This window comes from Erpetoichthys calabaricus, chromosome 7 (genome assembly GCF_900747795.2).
Source record: "Erpetoichthys calabaricus chromosome 7, fErpCal1.3, whole genome shotgun sequence".
Lineage (NCBI taxonomy): Eukaryota > Metazoa > Chordata > Cladistia > Polypteriformes > Polypteridae > Erpetoichthys > Erpetoichthys calabaricus.
The window spans coordinates 186,267,468-186,283,744 of record NC_041400.2 but is presented as its reverse complement, the minus strand read 5'-3'; positions in this window follow the sequence as shown (position 1 = coordinate 186,283,744).

The window sequence follows — 16,277 nt, the reverse complement described above, 5'->3', positions numbered from 1 at the left end:
GGATGCATTATTTTCACTTTTACTTTAAAACTTTAGTAAAAACAATATTTGGAATTAACTTTTCTTCAAGATCGCATTGAATTTTGATTCCGTGTTTGGACTTACATCATGACAACAAAACGTCTAACTGCCTGTGAGTAAATATCGTTTCTTTCTCTCTAATAAATAAAACGACTTTCACGAATGTTTGTCCATGCTCTTTCTTCTTCGCTTTGTTGTTGACATGTCATCTAGAACGTCAATTATAGATAACAGTTATCAATTATTATCAATTATAGATGACAATTATTACAATTATTGTCCTGATAAAATTTATAAGAGCTGAGAGCGAAGGAAGTGTGTCTGACAAAAGCATTCACACGACTGAGAGATTAGATGACTGTGGTCTTGTTTGAAATTAGTTGTAAATATGGCTGCAAAGAATCTCATGTTAAAAGTCTCCATCTCACAGGACTTCATACCGCAACAACGTTTTTGGAATCTTTTAATTCTCGCTGGCAACATGAATTAGACGATCTACAAGTCTCCGACTTAAAGTTTAAATATATTTCATCTCTTTCTGCTGTTCCATTATTTCACGGAGTAATAATTTCCGTTTGTTTGCGCTAATGCGATCTTTGCTATCCTTATTTTGAGACTTTCAAATTTTAGTACTTTCATTATCTCTAACCTGCTCTGCCTGTGTACCATGCCAACATTTTATGAATTCTTTACGACGTTCTACTAAGTCTCTTTCTCGCGGGACATATAGGTGTCTCTCCGAGAAAATCATGTCTTGTCTCCTTCTAAGTATTTTTTTTATAATAGAGAGACTATTATACTGTATTAAGGATTACTTGTGTTCTGTACTGGGTATTGTATTGACCCCCCTTTTTTGACACCCACTGCACGCCCAACCTACCTGGAAAGGGGTCTCTGTTTGAATTGCCTTTCCCAAGGTTTCTTCCATTTTTTGCTTTTCCTTTTTTCTTCTTAGAGAGTCAAGGCTGGTGGGCTGTCAAAAGGCAGGGGGGCCCGTTAAAGCCCATTGTGGCACTCCTTGTGTGATTTTGGGCTATACAACAATAAATTCTATTACATTGTATTGTACAAGCACATGCTCACAATGTTTTTTTGTTAAAATAGTGTTAAATTAATAAATGCTGGAAAATTAAAGTAGTCCACAAACAGAAGATCCCATCACATAATATGAATTTGAAGGAAACAGAATTTTAACTTAAGTGACTTTTTTGGTATTAAATTTGGTACAATTTAAGGATATTTTGAGTCAGACAAAAGTGAAATGTAAAATAAAGTTTGGATATTTTTTATGGTTTAAGTGTGACCTAATGGTTAAGAGTTAAGACCTCAAACCCTAAGGTTGTGTGTTCAAATCCAACTACAAAAACTGGGTGCTCGTGTGTGGGTCACTTCACCTGCCTGAGCTCCAATGAGTTCAACTAAAAGAAACGTAACCAACTGTTGTGATGTGACGTTTTGCATACAAGTTGATAAATATTTTGTATGTCCTAATTTTGCCTAAGTTACAAACAAAGTCTGGAAAGTGAATTTTGCGACAGATTTGGGGGAAGTGCTTGAAACAAATGTTTCCCTGCTAAAGTCTCTCTCTCAACCCCCTGCAGGAAAGCCAGGCTGCCTAACTGCCAAGCTTTACCTTAACATATGGTTTGGGGGGCAGGTGTGCTGCTTATGGTTTATAAAGCCTTAAATAATCTCGCCCATTCGTATATATCGGAATGTCTGACACCTTATATTCCAAATCATAACCTCAGATCCTCAACTGAGTGTCTCCTTAGAATTCCTAGAGCAAAACTTAAAAGAAGTGGTGAGGTGGCCTTCTGCTGTTATGCACCTAAAATCTGGAATAGCCTGCCAGTAGGAATTCGCCAGGCTAATACAGTGGAACACTTTAAAAAACTGCTGAAAACACATTACTTTAACATGGCCTTCTTATAACTTCACTGTAATTTAATCCTTATACACTGTATATCCAATTCATTATAATAACTATTCATTCAAAATCTGTACTAACCCCTACCCTCTCTTCTGTTTCCTTTTCCGGTGTCCTTTTGGTGGTGGCGCAACATCTACCCAAAGCACCATGATGTTCCAACAATGATGGATGGATTAAAAGCCAAAAGTCTGTATGACCATCACCATCAAGTGACTTCGTGAGAACCCTAACTACAAAGAGGACTATTTCATTTTTGTTAGGTAGAATGCCCAGGGGGGACTGGGTGGTCTCATGGCCTGGAACCCCTACGGATTTTATTTTTTTTCTCCAGCCATCTGGAGTTTTTTTTTTGGTTTTTTCTGTCCACCCTGGCCATCGGACCTTACTCCTTTTCTATGTTAACTAATGTTGTCTTATTTTAATTTTGTATTTTGTCTTTTATTTTTCTTTTCTTCATTATGTAAAGCACTTTGAGCTACTTTTTGTATGAAAATGTGCTATATACTGTAAATAAATGTTGTTGTTGTTGTTGTGTGAAGATGTTCTATCACCCCATTGGTCTGAAGTATGGCTGTTTGGAACTGGCTTGTATCAGAAGCCTTTAAGTACCATGACGCCCTATTGGCTGTAGGGGTTGGACAGATAATCTATAAATTTACTCACTCCCTCACTCTCTCTGTCTTACCAAACTGATGCATGAACTAAAAAGGACAACACAATGAAGAGCATAGCTCGGCAGCCATATTGAGACAGTCATGCGGCCTGCCCTGAAGAAAGCTGACCACAAATTATGCGTTAACTGAGACATTTTAAGTACTAACAAGTCTGTGTGCCGCCTGAAACTACACATCAACATTTATCAGGTTGTATAGTTGCCAATAATCAAATGTACTTTGCATATTGTTATTATTTATGAATATTTCCAATAATACATTGTTTAAATTGTACCTAAACTCCTGTTTGTCTTTTACTACACCTAATTGCCTGATGTTATAGATGTAGAAGGGAAGGTGGGGAGAAGTTATATACAGGTAGTCCCCAGGTTACGGACACCTGACCTACAACTTACGAACGTGGCCGCAGCTGTGACGCATGCGCCTTATTAACTGCCGCTCCATCATCTTTGGCCGGAGGACACTGCAAGTAGTGGCTGGAAGGGTGCGATTTCGCTGCTCGCGCAGTGTAGTGACCCTGTGTCCCTTGGGTGGTTCCCAGCGGCAAGCGAGCGGTGACCCGTGGTCCATAGTCACTTGAGCCCACAGCTATCGCTCGTGTGCAGGATGGAGGCTTAATGTGGCGGTTCGCTGTCCGCCCACTAGGCCGCCGCAGCTACTGATCCTGACTGGACTCAGGCTGGATGGAGCAGTGTAGGGTGTTTCACTGCCCGCCCGCTACACACGGCTCTCCCCGAATCGTTTTCTGTGGGTGGCTGGTAATGCTGAAAGCGGTGACCCAGTTGTGGCTGAACGGAGGCCATTGAGGGTGAACAGGGCGGCAGGGGGTAGCATTGTAGTGTGCTCTGGGTGGCTGCCTGTTGAATGGGGATGGTGGTGGGCGATTCACTACCTGCCTTTGGCCACACCGTGTTCGTTCTCAGTGGGCGGACGCACGCTGCAGGGTGCATACTGTAGTGGAGGTGACTGTGTGGCGGGTGGGTGGTGAACCACCCCTTACTACTCCCATTCATTCTCAATAGCAAGCCTGCTTTTACTGTTACGTACATAGCAGGAAGTTGTCTCTCGTCAGTACACCAGACGTGCTGACCAGAGGTGCCTTCCTGCTGTGATAGCTGTACAGTGCTGTACAGAAGAGCTCATCTTAATCTTTTATCTTCACCCTTCAACAATGTCTCTGAAACACAAATCTGATGCAAGTGCTGGTGATACAGTGAAGAAGAGAAAAACCACCATGGAAAATAAAGTAGAAATAATAAAAAGGTCAGAGAGAGATGAAACTCCATCATTCATTGGCAGAGCACTTAGTTACAGTCGGTCAACAATAGCATTTATTAAAATAATGTACCTGTTCCGACTTACATACAAATTCAACTTAAGTACAAACCTACAGTCCCTATCTCGTACGTAACCCAGGGACTGCCTGTACTATAGTACCTTATAAACAGTGTAAGTCTGTGAGATTTGAGGCATTCTGACAAAGGCTACACATTAATAATACAAAAGGGGAAAGTAGAGTAAAATATTACACTACCAAGACAAAACACCAACTGTATCAGAAATGTTGTAAGTCGACTTAAATAAGGGTGTCAGCCAAATATGTAAATGTAACTTCAAAAAAAAAATCATTATTTTACATAGATAGAACTTTATTTGTCCCAATAGGGAAATTTGGCTTTTTACAGAGGCTCTTTAAATAAATAAATACATAAATAGATGAATAAATAAATACACACACACTGTGGTCTGAACACACACCAGAGTGACTATAAAGCCTCACAGGTGGCGCAGTGGTAGTGCTGCTGCTTTGCAGTAAGGAGACTGTGGATGATTATGGGTTCGCTTCCCGGTTCCTCCCTGTGTGGATAGCGCTTTGAGTACTGAGAAAAGCGCTATATAAATGTAATGAATTATTATTATTATTATTATTATTATTAAAGCAAGAAAATTAAAAAGAAAGAAAACTTCTGACTTGGCAGTCCCAGTCTCAGTGAGGCGCTATACAAACGTATTTCTGTTGGAGACCCCCATAACGTTTCTTGACTCACTTCTGAATAATTCATTAGCGGAAAGTCCTCAGTGTTGGTGTGTCAGAGAGGGGATGTGCAGCATTGGTCCTAATGGTACTCAGTTTTGGTTTAATCCCCTCCTTTGCTATGACCTCCAGGGGGTCCAGAGTGCATCCCCATAACTGAGCTTGTTGATTCGGTGGGCCTCTCTTGAAGTGATGTTAGCAGCCCAGGGCACCAAAGCATACAAAAGTCAGACTGGCTGACAGAGAGTTGTAGAAGATGTGAAGGAAGTCACTTCCCACATTTAAGGAACGCAGTCTCCTAAAGAAGAACAGCCTGCTCTGCTCTTTCTTCTCTAGTTCATCTGTGTTATGAGAGGAGTCCAACCTGTCACTGATGTGGACCCCAAGTACTTGTAGAAGTGGACCACCTCTACATCCACTCCCTGAATAGTAACCAGACATATGTGTATCTTACATAATGCTACGCTAGCAACTGTAATCCATCTGTTCAAATCAGGTTGATGTGAAGTTCCATTTTTTTCATTGTAAGTAACTGGCCACAAAACATGAATTACCATTTTCCGTTTTCCTAATTATTCCTCCCTTTAGGGTTGTGCTGGAATGTTAATTTCAAAAAGGATGGTAGATATGAAAAAAAAAGTTTTAAAACTTTAGGTGGAGTTAAGTCTCGCTGCTTCTGCTTTAACTGAAGATGAGCAACGTTGCTTTTTATAGTCTTAGCCTTTCTGCTTTACTCTTTAACAACCCTTTTAAGCATCTGACTCATCCTGACTGGGGAATTTGTGGAAACACTGCTTCTGTCTTCCTGAATCTAAAAAAGGGCTTAGCTGGAACCAATAAGATTAAAGGAAAAGCCTAGAGGTTTTTCTTTTTTGGTTTTTAAGCAGTTGAAAATACTGTTAATTAAATATAATGTGTAGTGCAGCATTCAAAACCCCAACAGCACAAGTTAATAGAGCTGCTGTGGTGCATAAGGTAGACAGGGAAAAAGATAGATAGATAGATAGATAGATAGATAGATAGATAGATAGATAGATAGATAGATAGATAGATAGATAGATAGATAGATAGATAGATAGATAGATAGATAGATAGATAGATAGATAGATAGATAGATAGATAGATAGATAGGTACTGTGTAATTGGTATTTAGATATTAAAGGCACTATATAATAGATAGATAGATAGATAGATAGATAGATAGATAGATAGATAGATAGATAGATAGATAGATAGATAGATAGATAGATAGATAGATAGATAGGTACTGTGTAATTGGTATTTAGATATTAAAGGCACTATATAATAGATAGATAGATAGATAGATAGATAGATAGATAGATAGATAGATAGATAGATAGATAGATAGATAGATAGATAGATAGATAGATAGATAGATACTGTATAATTGGTATTTAGATATTAAAGGCACTATATAATAGATAGATAGATAGATAGATAGATAGATAGATAGATAGATAGATAGATAGATAGATAGATAGATAGATAGATAGATAGATAGATAGATAGATAGATAGATACTGTATAATTGGTATTTAGATATTAAAGGCACTATATAATAGATAGATAGATAGATAGATAGATAGATAGATAGATAGATAGATAGATAGATAGATAGATAGATAGATAGATACTGTATAATTGGTATTTAGATATTAAAGGCACTATATAATAGATAGATAGATAGATAGATAGATAGATAGATAGATAGATAGATAGATAGATAGATAGATAGATAGATAGATAGATAGATAGATAGATACTGTAACAGAGTTGTTTTTAAGTGTTATGTAAATTTGGATGTCATCGGCCTAGCAGTAGAAAGACATACCATGCTTTTTAAAAATAGAACCTATAGGAAACATATAGATGGAGAATAAAATAGTGCCAAGGATGGACCCCTGAGAAACTCCATAATTAAAATTGTGCCTGGAGGACAAAAATTCACCTATACAAATAGAACAAGAACCTGTCAGTAAGGTATGATTTAAAGCAGTCAAGCACGGAGCTTCTAATGCCAACAATCTTTTCAAGGCAAGATAAAAGGATTCTGTTGTATCAAAAGCTGCAGTTAAATCTAAAAGCACAAGTACAACAAAAAGCCCGGAGTCAATAGTTAACAAGACATTGTTAAATACTTTTAGAAGTTTTGTCTCAGTACTAAGGTATGGTTTAAAACCAGACTGAAAAGTTTCATGCATATGATTTTTCATCTAAAAATAATGGGAGCTGTCTCAAGGGCCAATGGAGCTTAGCAATAAAGGGGCTTGTGATATAGACCTAGAATTTGAAAGCACAGTGAGGGTCCAAATTGGGTTTTTTGAGGAAGGAACGATCACAGCACATTTACATTAAGAAGGCACAAAGCCAGGGCGGCACGGTGGCGCAATGGGTAGAGTTGCTGCCTCGCAGTTAGGAGACCCAGGTTCACTTCCCAGGTCCTCCCTGCATGGAGTTTGCATGTTCTCCCCGTGTCTGCGTGGGTTTCCTCCCACAGTCCAAAGACATGCAGGTTAGGTGCATTGGCAATTCTAAATTGTCCCTAGTATGTGCTTGGTGTGTGTGTGCGCCCTGCGGTGGGCTGGCACCCTGCCCAGCATTTGTCTCCTGCCTTACACCCTGTGTTGGCTGGGATTGGCTCCAGCAGACCCCCGTGACCCTGTAGTTAGGATATAGCGGGTTGGATGATGGATGGATGGATGGATGGAGGCACAAAGCCAGTAGAAATACCAACCAGGGCACTCATGGCACTCATTCTAACCTTCTCCTCTTCTTTTTCAGAAGTTATCCAGTGGGGACAATTGACTCTGCCCCTCCCTGTCTTCCACCTTTAAAGTCCACAGCTGCTGGGCGGAGGCAATGAGGAAGACCTATTTAAAATTGAGGTGCTTCAGTCTTCCATCCATCCATTTTCCAACCCGCTGAATCCAAACACAGGGTCACGGGGGTCTGCTGGAGCCAATCCCAGCCAACACAGGGCACAAGGCAGGAACCATTCCTTGGCAGGGTGCCAACCCACCGCAGTGCTTCAGTCTTTCCAAATAATAAAGTATGATGCTAATAGAACTATAAGAAACATGTCACTTATGTATTGATAAATAAGGAGGCATTAAGCTAACTGAACAAATGTAATTTAATACAGACACTAAGCTGCAAGAGTGTATTTCTGTAAGACAAATGTACTAAACTAACTTTTAAGGTAGCTTTTGATATTGTTTAACCAATTATTATGTGTGATGATCATTATGTGTGAAATGTAAGCTATAATAAGATTCTTAAATTGTTACTGCCACATAGCCATTGAAGTGTTGTAACCCTGATGGGGTTGAAGAATAGGGAAGTACATGTTTTGCAAAGTGCTGTCTCTGTAACTGTTTTGCAAAACTAGCCATAGCTGAATTGCATAGCCTAAGCTGGGTAGGAAGCCTGGGACTATGGATATGCCAACAGTTCCTCTTATCTAAAGACTACCGTGTACTTCTCCAGAACTGATCTGATGTGTCATCTCAAGCTACTTGCAGACTCTGCTTGACCTGCAAATTGACCTGCCATTCTTCCTCTTTTTGTTTAGCAAACAAACTACTATAAAACTGAGCTAACTCCCATCCTTGGTTAGGCTATCTGATCTAACTGTCAGTGGAACTGGCTGACAGGGGCTACAAGCCTCCTCTCACCAAGAATAAAGAAATTGCTTTTTTACTTTTTTATTGGTGTCCGCCTGCTGTTGTCTCGACTTTCGTCCACAGTAGTCAGTTCTGATTCAACTGAACCGTAGGATGGAGCTCTGAAAAAACTTAATAAGAAGAATATCAGAAGATACTGCCTAACCTGCCTTGTTTTGCTGCTCTTTACTTATAGAAGCACACACAGCCTTCTTCATTTCATTTATTGGACTGTGTTAAATGGGGACTACCAGGTCGGAGCTCCGTACAGTTTCTTCTGGGAACCTGCTGTGCTTTATTTCGACCACAGCCTACAACTTAATTAGACTTGTCTCCTTCAAAGTATTCTCCTCTTCTATTTATTATCTGCTCCCAATTTCCTGGAATACCTCCTGGAATTAATTTTACGAATTGTCGCATACACTCTTAAAAATACTGCTTCTATATTTTTTATTAATGGGTTGTGAGATTCCTCATAGAACTATTCTTTGACCAACCACCATCTAATTCTGCAAAGGGATCTTTACATATGAAGGTGGTTCTTTGTGCTTTGAAGAATGTCCTACTATGTAGAAACAAACTGAACTCTTTAATGTGTGGTTCGCTCTTAAAAATGAAAGGTGCCACAGTGGTTTTCTTCAGAGCAATACCATAGGGAAACCATTTTTGGCTCCCAAAAGCCTCATCCACATGAGGATTCCAGAAAGAACTGGTTATTTATTTACATCTACGAGGGTGAGTCAAAAATGATCCGCACTCCAGCTGTAGAATTTATTTTAATCAACTTTCAGAAAAGATAAGTACATCATTTTTCGACATTATCTCCTTGCTTTTCAATACACCTTGTCCATCTGTCAACAAGCTTTTAGGCTGAGCTGTGAGCCACAAATGCACCGCTGTCTTCACCTCTTCATCAGACGTGAATCTTCATTCTTGTAGGGCTTCTTTCGAAACCCAAGCCTGTAGTGGATTATTGCATAGGCATTTGCAAAATGATTTGCCGCATCATCTAATGTCACTCGTCTATTCAACAGAATCATTTCACACGCGCGCTCAATGTTGTCAACGTGGATGGGCGTCCGGCTCCTTCTTCATGGCTGACACTTGTGTCGACATTCCTTGAAATTCTCTATCCATTCCTACACACTTCTTCACGAAGGGGTCAACATTTAGTGATGTTTTAGCAACCCCGACCTACAGTGTTTATTTTCAACACTACTTCACGCTTACACTGGGATACCATTGATGTCATTCTATTCCTCTTTGAGAATATACTGCACCTTGTCACTCACGTGCGCATTGGAGGTAGTTAATGAGCCTGACTAAATGTTGTATGCTGGACCAGGGGTTAACAGAAGGCACCAACACCTTTTCAGCTTCCTCTGCAGATCCTCAAAAGCCTGATTAATTCTAATCGTATTACTTAAGCAGACTCCATTTCCGGTTCCAGTTCCCGCCCTGCTCCTGACCTCACTTGGACACACCTCCTCCTCCTCCTCCTCCTCCTCCTCTCTGACTATAAAGCCAGCCACCTTTTCTTTGTTACGTTACTGGACTCAGTCTCAAGTGATTACTCAGTCATATTTATTATTTGCTCTTTTGCATGCTAGTAAGAATATACAGGGTGGAACCCACTAAACTTTTTTTTGCCTCTCTCTTGCTCTTTTCTTACAACCTATGTTAAAAAAGTCTGAACTCACCCTAATTCTGGGTGGTTATAAGAAAACTAATGAGGTAGAAGTATAGTCATGGCCAAACGTTTTGAGAGTGACACAAGTGTTGGTTTTCGCAAAGTTTGCTGCGTCATTGTTTTTAGATCTTTTTGTCAGTTGTTTCTATGGTATACTGAAGTAGAATTACAAGCATTTCAGAAGTTTCAAAGGCTTTTATTGACACCAGTAATGGCGCACTGCACACACGATAACGTGCAGTGAATACACTTGAATTGAGCATTCATAGTTTCCGTAGTTTTTCTCTGTACGTTTAGCATTCGTTTGCAAAGAGGTTGATGCGCTTGCTGTCTTCCTGAGCAGCTATTCTCTTCTACACCCTAGCGGCCCGCTGCTTCTCTTCTTCCGTTGGCATCTTTACGCATTAAAACTGATTAAGTCCGTGTCTGTGTTGCAATTATTTAGTACATTTTCCTTAATTTTATAACTTAAGCTGGCACTTAAATCTTCAATCTGCCTCAAGAATGATTTAAGATATGAAGAGGTAGGGGAAGTGAAGGCGAAGGTGGTAGGGATGAGAACAGCGCCCTGCTAGCCACTGCCGAGAGCTGATTCTACAATAACATAAAAATAAGAAGAGGAATAACCTTGGACGTCAATCATCACCCTGAAATCGAGGAGTAGACGTCGCGTAGTATATGTGTACCAAATTTCAGGTCAATAGTTCAAACGGTTTGTGAGCTACAGGTGATTTAAAATCCTGGACAGACAAACGAACAGCAACGGTAGCGTATTATATAGAAATATTACATGAAGTGTATACGCAGAGTCAATATTTGCAGTGTTGGCGCTTCTTTCTTTTTCAAGACCTCTGCAATTCACCCTGGCATTCTGTTTGTCCATTAACTTCTGGGCCAAATCCTGACTGATGGCAGCCCATTCTTGCATAATCAATGCTTGGAGTTTGTCACAATTGGTGGGTTTTTGTTTGTCCACCCACCTCTTAAGGGTTGACCACAAGTTCTCAATAGGATTAAGGTCTGGGGAGTTTCCTGGCCATGGACCCCAAAATTGTGAGTGAGCCCACTGCCTTGGCTGAGAAACAACCCCACACATGAATGGTCTCAGGATGTGATGGAGGCAAAAGTGAGAACTAAGTGGCTCAGGGAATAAAACATCGAATTTTTGGTGTCCATAGCCAGGAAAATCCCCAGACCTTAATCCCATTGAGAACTTGTGGTCAATCGTCAAGAGGCGGGTGGACAAACAAAACCCCGCTAATTCTGACAAACCACAAGCATTGACTATGCAAGAATGGGCTGCCATCAGTCCGGATTGGGCCCAGAAGTTGATGGACAGCATGCCAGGGTGAATTGCAGAGGTCTTGAAAAAGAAAGAAGGGCCAACACTGCAAATATTGACTCTTTGTATAAACTTCATGTAATTGTTGTGAAAACCAATACTTGTGTCATTCTGAAAACTTTTAGCCACGACTGTATTAATAATCACAGACCTTGAAATAGTCTAAAAATGACACCCCACATGCTGATGTTTAAAATTTGTCACCTGTAACATTCTGGGAGTGGCTCATCGAGGGCTAGGACCACTGGTTGAGAATCAAATATCCAAAATATTATCACATTCATATTCAGCAATCAAGAAATTGATCAAACGACACTCCATGTGCCTATATTACCTATTCCAATGTTTTTGAAATTTTGTGAAAACTTTGACCCCTTGTATACCATTAGGAGGTGAACCTCAGGGTCAGTCGATGTGGCCTACACAACTTCAAGTCCTTCTGATCATTTCTGCTGAAGACACCTATTGGTTTACTTTTTATCATAAGGGTGTAATTAACTGCACAAAACATGGTCCTAAAATGGTCTAAAACTGGAGTTATTTTTTGGGTCTAGAGGGCAAAAGATAGGGGAACCCCAAAAAGCTTAAAGTTTTGCATAACTAGACATCAAGATGAGTCAAACGGTATACCATATGTGGGAGGGTTCTTGTCAGGAGGTGCCAGACAAATACTGAAATGATTTCAAAGCTCTCCTATGAACATGATAAGTAATTCCATATATAACTGTATTAGGCGATATTTTCAACTTTTTAGCTAATAGATAACAGACCTTTAAATTGAGTTTGGTCAAGATGAACAAGAATGCAGTGCATGCTGGGAGAGCTGAAACATGACGTGGAAGAGCGCTTTATTTTGTCTAGAAGGGGAGTGGCTTCAGGTGCCAAAGGAAGTGACCTCAATTGGATTCTGGGCTTTTCCTCCTCTTCATTCTAAGAAGACAGATGGAACAAAGCTTAGTGATGGTGTTACATTTAATTCCTTCCCTGTATTCACCAAGCACAGACCTGCAGCCAGGTTTTACTTATGACTTTTGAGTTCTAGGGAACTAACCTTGATGTCATGTGGGATGAGTTCGCTGCTTACTGTGGACTCAGAAAGTATTCAGACCCCTTCACTTTCTTCACATTTAATTGTGTTGTAGAGTTAATCTTAAATTGATACATTTCCCATTTTTGCTCATCAATCTACTCTCCATAATCCATAATTACAAGCTGAAAATGCAAATTCAGAAAGGTTTGATAATTTATTAAAACTTTACTAAAAATCAAAGACTCAACTCTCTTATTCATATAAGCAGTCAGACCCTTTGCTGTGGCACTCCAGATTGTGGTCAACTGCAACCTGTTTGCTTCTGTTCTACTTGAGATCAGGGCCAGTGCCACCATTAGTGCAGATCATAATGGAGGGAATACCCGAGCTGCACAGGTTAGCTACCGACCAGTCAATTGGCACACTGATAAGTTTGGCCTAGGGAGCAAAATAACCTAGCACTGGCACTGCTTGAGATGTGTCGAGAACTTGAGTGGAGTCCACCTTTGGAGAATGAATTGATTAGCCATCATTTAGAAGGTCCCACAATTCACAATGCCTGTCAGGATAAAAATCAAGCCATTTACTTCAAGGCACTCTCTGTTGACATCCACAATCTATCAATGGTGAGGCATAGATCAGGGCAAGGTATAGAACCATTTCTAAGACTTTGAGTGTTTTCACGAGTACAGTGGCCTCAAAGCTTGTGTTTGCATAAGTACTTAAACCTCTGTGCTTTGGAAGCTGTGGGTTTACACAAATGACAAACCAAAAGGTGACAGTCATTTGACAGGAAAAATTAAACATAATGAGGTCCTATTTGTGAGTCCTTTGTAGCTCTCTGAATATAAAAAGCCCTCTTTATAAAGGGCATAGTCTTTGTTGGACAATCACTGCAATAATGAAGACAACGGAGCATCCTGCTGATATGAGAAACAAAGTCATTGAAACACACAAGGCAGGAAATGGCTACAAAAAATATCAAAGAGTTTGAATGTCCCGCTAGGTGCTGTTGGATCCATCATCAGAAAGTGGAAAGTCCATCACAGCACCCAGACTCTCACTAGAACAGGCTGTCCCTCAAAACTAAACATCAGAGTGAAATGTCGACTCGGGGGAGAGGCCACTAAAAATCCAACCGTCACTCTCACAAGTCTGCAATGCTCTTTGACTGAAACTGGAGTGAAGGTGCAGGGGTCCACAATTTCAAAGAGCTCTCCATATGACAGGCCTCTATGGAAAGGGAGCAAGAAAGAAGCCCCCCTTTTATTAGCAACATTTACAGAAGCTAGAGACAATAAAATTCTACCTCAAACTTTTCACCAAGCATTACTTACTGCCTTTCAAAATAAGGACTTATTACAATGTGCATCATACAGACCAATTTCACTACTGAATAATGATGTTAAGATACTCTCCAAAGTCCTAGCAAGAAGGATTGAGAAAGTGCTTCATTCTCTAATATCACTAGACCAAACTGGATTTATTAAGGGCATACACTTAGCTTCCAATCTTCGACACCTGTTTAATGTAATATATTCACCCACAAAGTCTAACACCCCGGAGATATTATTATCGTATGATGCAGAAAAAACATTTGATATGGTTGAATGCATACAGGGGCAGCTGGGCGACATACAATTTGGCGACAGACAACTCGGTACAAGATAATTCGGTGAAAAGACAACTCGGTGAAAAGGCAACTCGGCGAAAAGGCTTGCCATTTAAATATAATTAAAAAATCTCTTTAAACCTAATTATTACCTAACTGGTAAAGGATGTCGGCGAGTTGTATTTCGCAAAGTTGTTTTTTCGCGGAATTGTCTTTCGCCAAGTTATCTTTTCACCGGGTTGTCTTTTGCCTAGTTGTCTTTTCCATGAGTTGACTGTAGCCCAGTTGCCACCGAACCGGTTGAATGGAACTACCTTTTCACTACATTGGAGAAATTTGGGTTTGGCCCGAACATTTGTGCATGGATCAAACTACTGTATACAAGTCCAGAAGCTTCAGTTGTATTAACAACATTAAGTCAGACTACTTCAAACTAAAATGTGGTACTAGACAACGATGCCCCCTGTCACCACTGCTTTTTGCAATTGCCATTCAGCCACTGGCAGTTCACTGTTGAAATGCTCATGAGATAAAGGGGATTATCAGAAAAGGGTTTGGAACAGCTCATTATCCAAATCATACCACATCATCTGTAAAACATGGTGGGGGCAGTGTGATGGATTGGGTGTGCATGGCTGCCAGTGGCACTGGGACACTAGTGTTTATTGATGGTGTGACACAGGACAGAAGCCGAATGAATTCTATGGTGCTGTATACAGTATATCCGATCCATAAAATACTGTACCTGCAGTTTGGAGTGCTAACAGCACTAATAGAATTTCAGAAGATTTCTGATCTCAGAATTAATTTGAATAAAAGTGTGCTATCCCCAGTTTAAAAGACCATTTCACGGCTGTCCTAGTGTCTCACTGCCTTGTCTCTCTTTCCCCAGACACCCTTTGCTCCGGTCAGGGCTCCCAAGCCGCCGCACCCCTTTGAGGAGGAACATTTTGTGTTGTTTTGACCAAGAGGCAGAGCCGAGCCAGCCGATTCGACAGTTGTCCCTTGTGTGGCCAGATCGCTCCTGAAATAGACTTGTGTTTATTCCGCCTGTTCTGGAATTCCCAATTCTCAAGCACACAATATTAGTTTGGACACCTCCCTTTTATCATCGCAGATCAGTTTAAATAACCTAGGGGTAAACATCACAAGTAAACATAAAGAAAGAAGCCATTCCTTAAGGAGGCCACATAAAAGTTCATATGACATTTGCTACAAAGCATGAGAAAGACCCGGTTAAGATGTGGGAGAAGATTTTCTGGTCAGATGAGACCAAAAATGAACTTTAAAACTACCACTGTCCATACTTCAAAAAACACCATACCTACAGTGAAATATGGTGGTGGCAGCAGCATCAGGCTATGGGAATGCTGGGACTGGGAATCTTGTCAGAGTTGAAGGGACAAAGGATGGACACAAATACCACACAATATTGCAGGAGAACTTGTTCAAGTCTGCTACGAATCAACGGCTCGAGAGAAGATTCATCTTTCAACATGACAAGGACCCTCAGCGTGAGACCAAAGCGACACTGGAATGGCTCAGAAACAGAAAAGGGAATGTTTTGGAATGGCAAAGTCCAAGAACTCATCTTACACCTATTGAGAATCTGTGGCACTATTTGAAAACTGCTGTCCAGAGGAGCCATCCTACCAACCTAGAGGGTATCCCAAGAAGAATGGGGAAGAATCATTCATGAACAAAGTGCAAAACTGGAACATACTTACATACCGCAAAAGAATGAAGGCTGTTATTGCTGTAAAGGGTTCTTGACAAAAGTGTGAACGTGAAGAACTTAAATACTTATGGAAACATGACCTTTGGAGTACTTCTTCAGTTAAATATTTACAGAAAATGTTTTATTTTTTGATTTTGGAAATGTTTTGTTACAGCATAAGAGTTCACTTTAAAAATACTGAATGGATAAATATGTAGACAAATCTTTTGTCAGGCATTACAATGACTTTTCTTGAGGTTTGAATACTTTTACACACCACTGTAATTGTCACTATGTACTTTCGCTTACCGGTTTAGATTTAAATAAATATAGTTTGTGAGTGAAAGCCTAAAGAAAGTCTCTCCGTCAACGTGCTTCTAGGTTAGATTGTTCATTCCTTGTCTATTTGAGTTCTCTTAAGAGCACAAGAGGATATCTTTGTGAAGTTCTCTAATGGTGGGTTGAAGTAGAGGTTTGAAACGAAAGACAGCCAAGTCAGTGAGTAGCCCACCACAGAGGTTCTGTAGGTGGAACTCATGG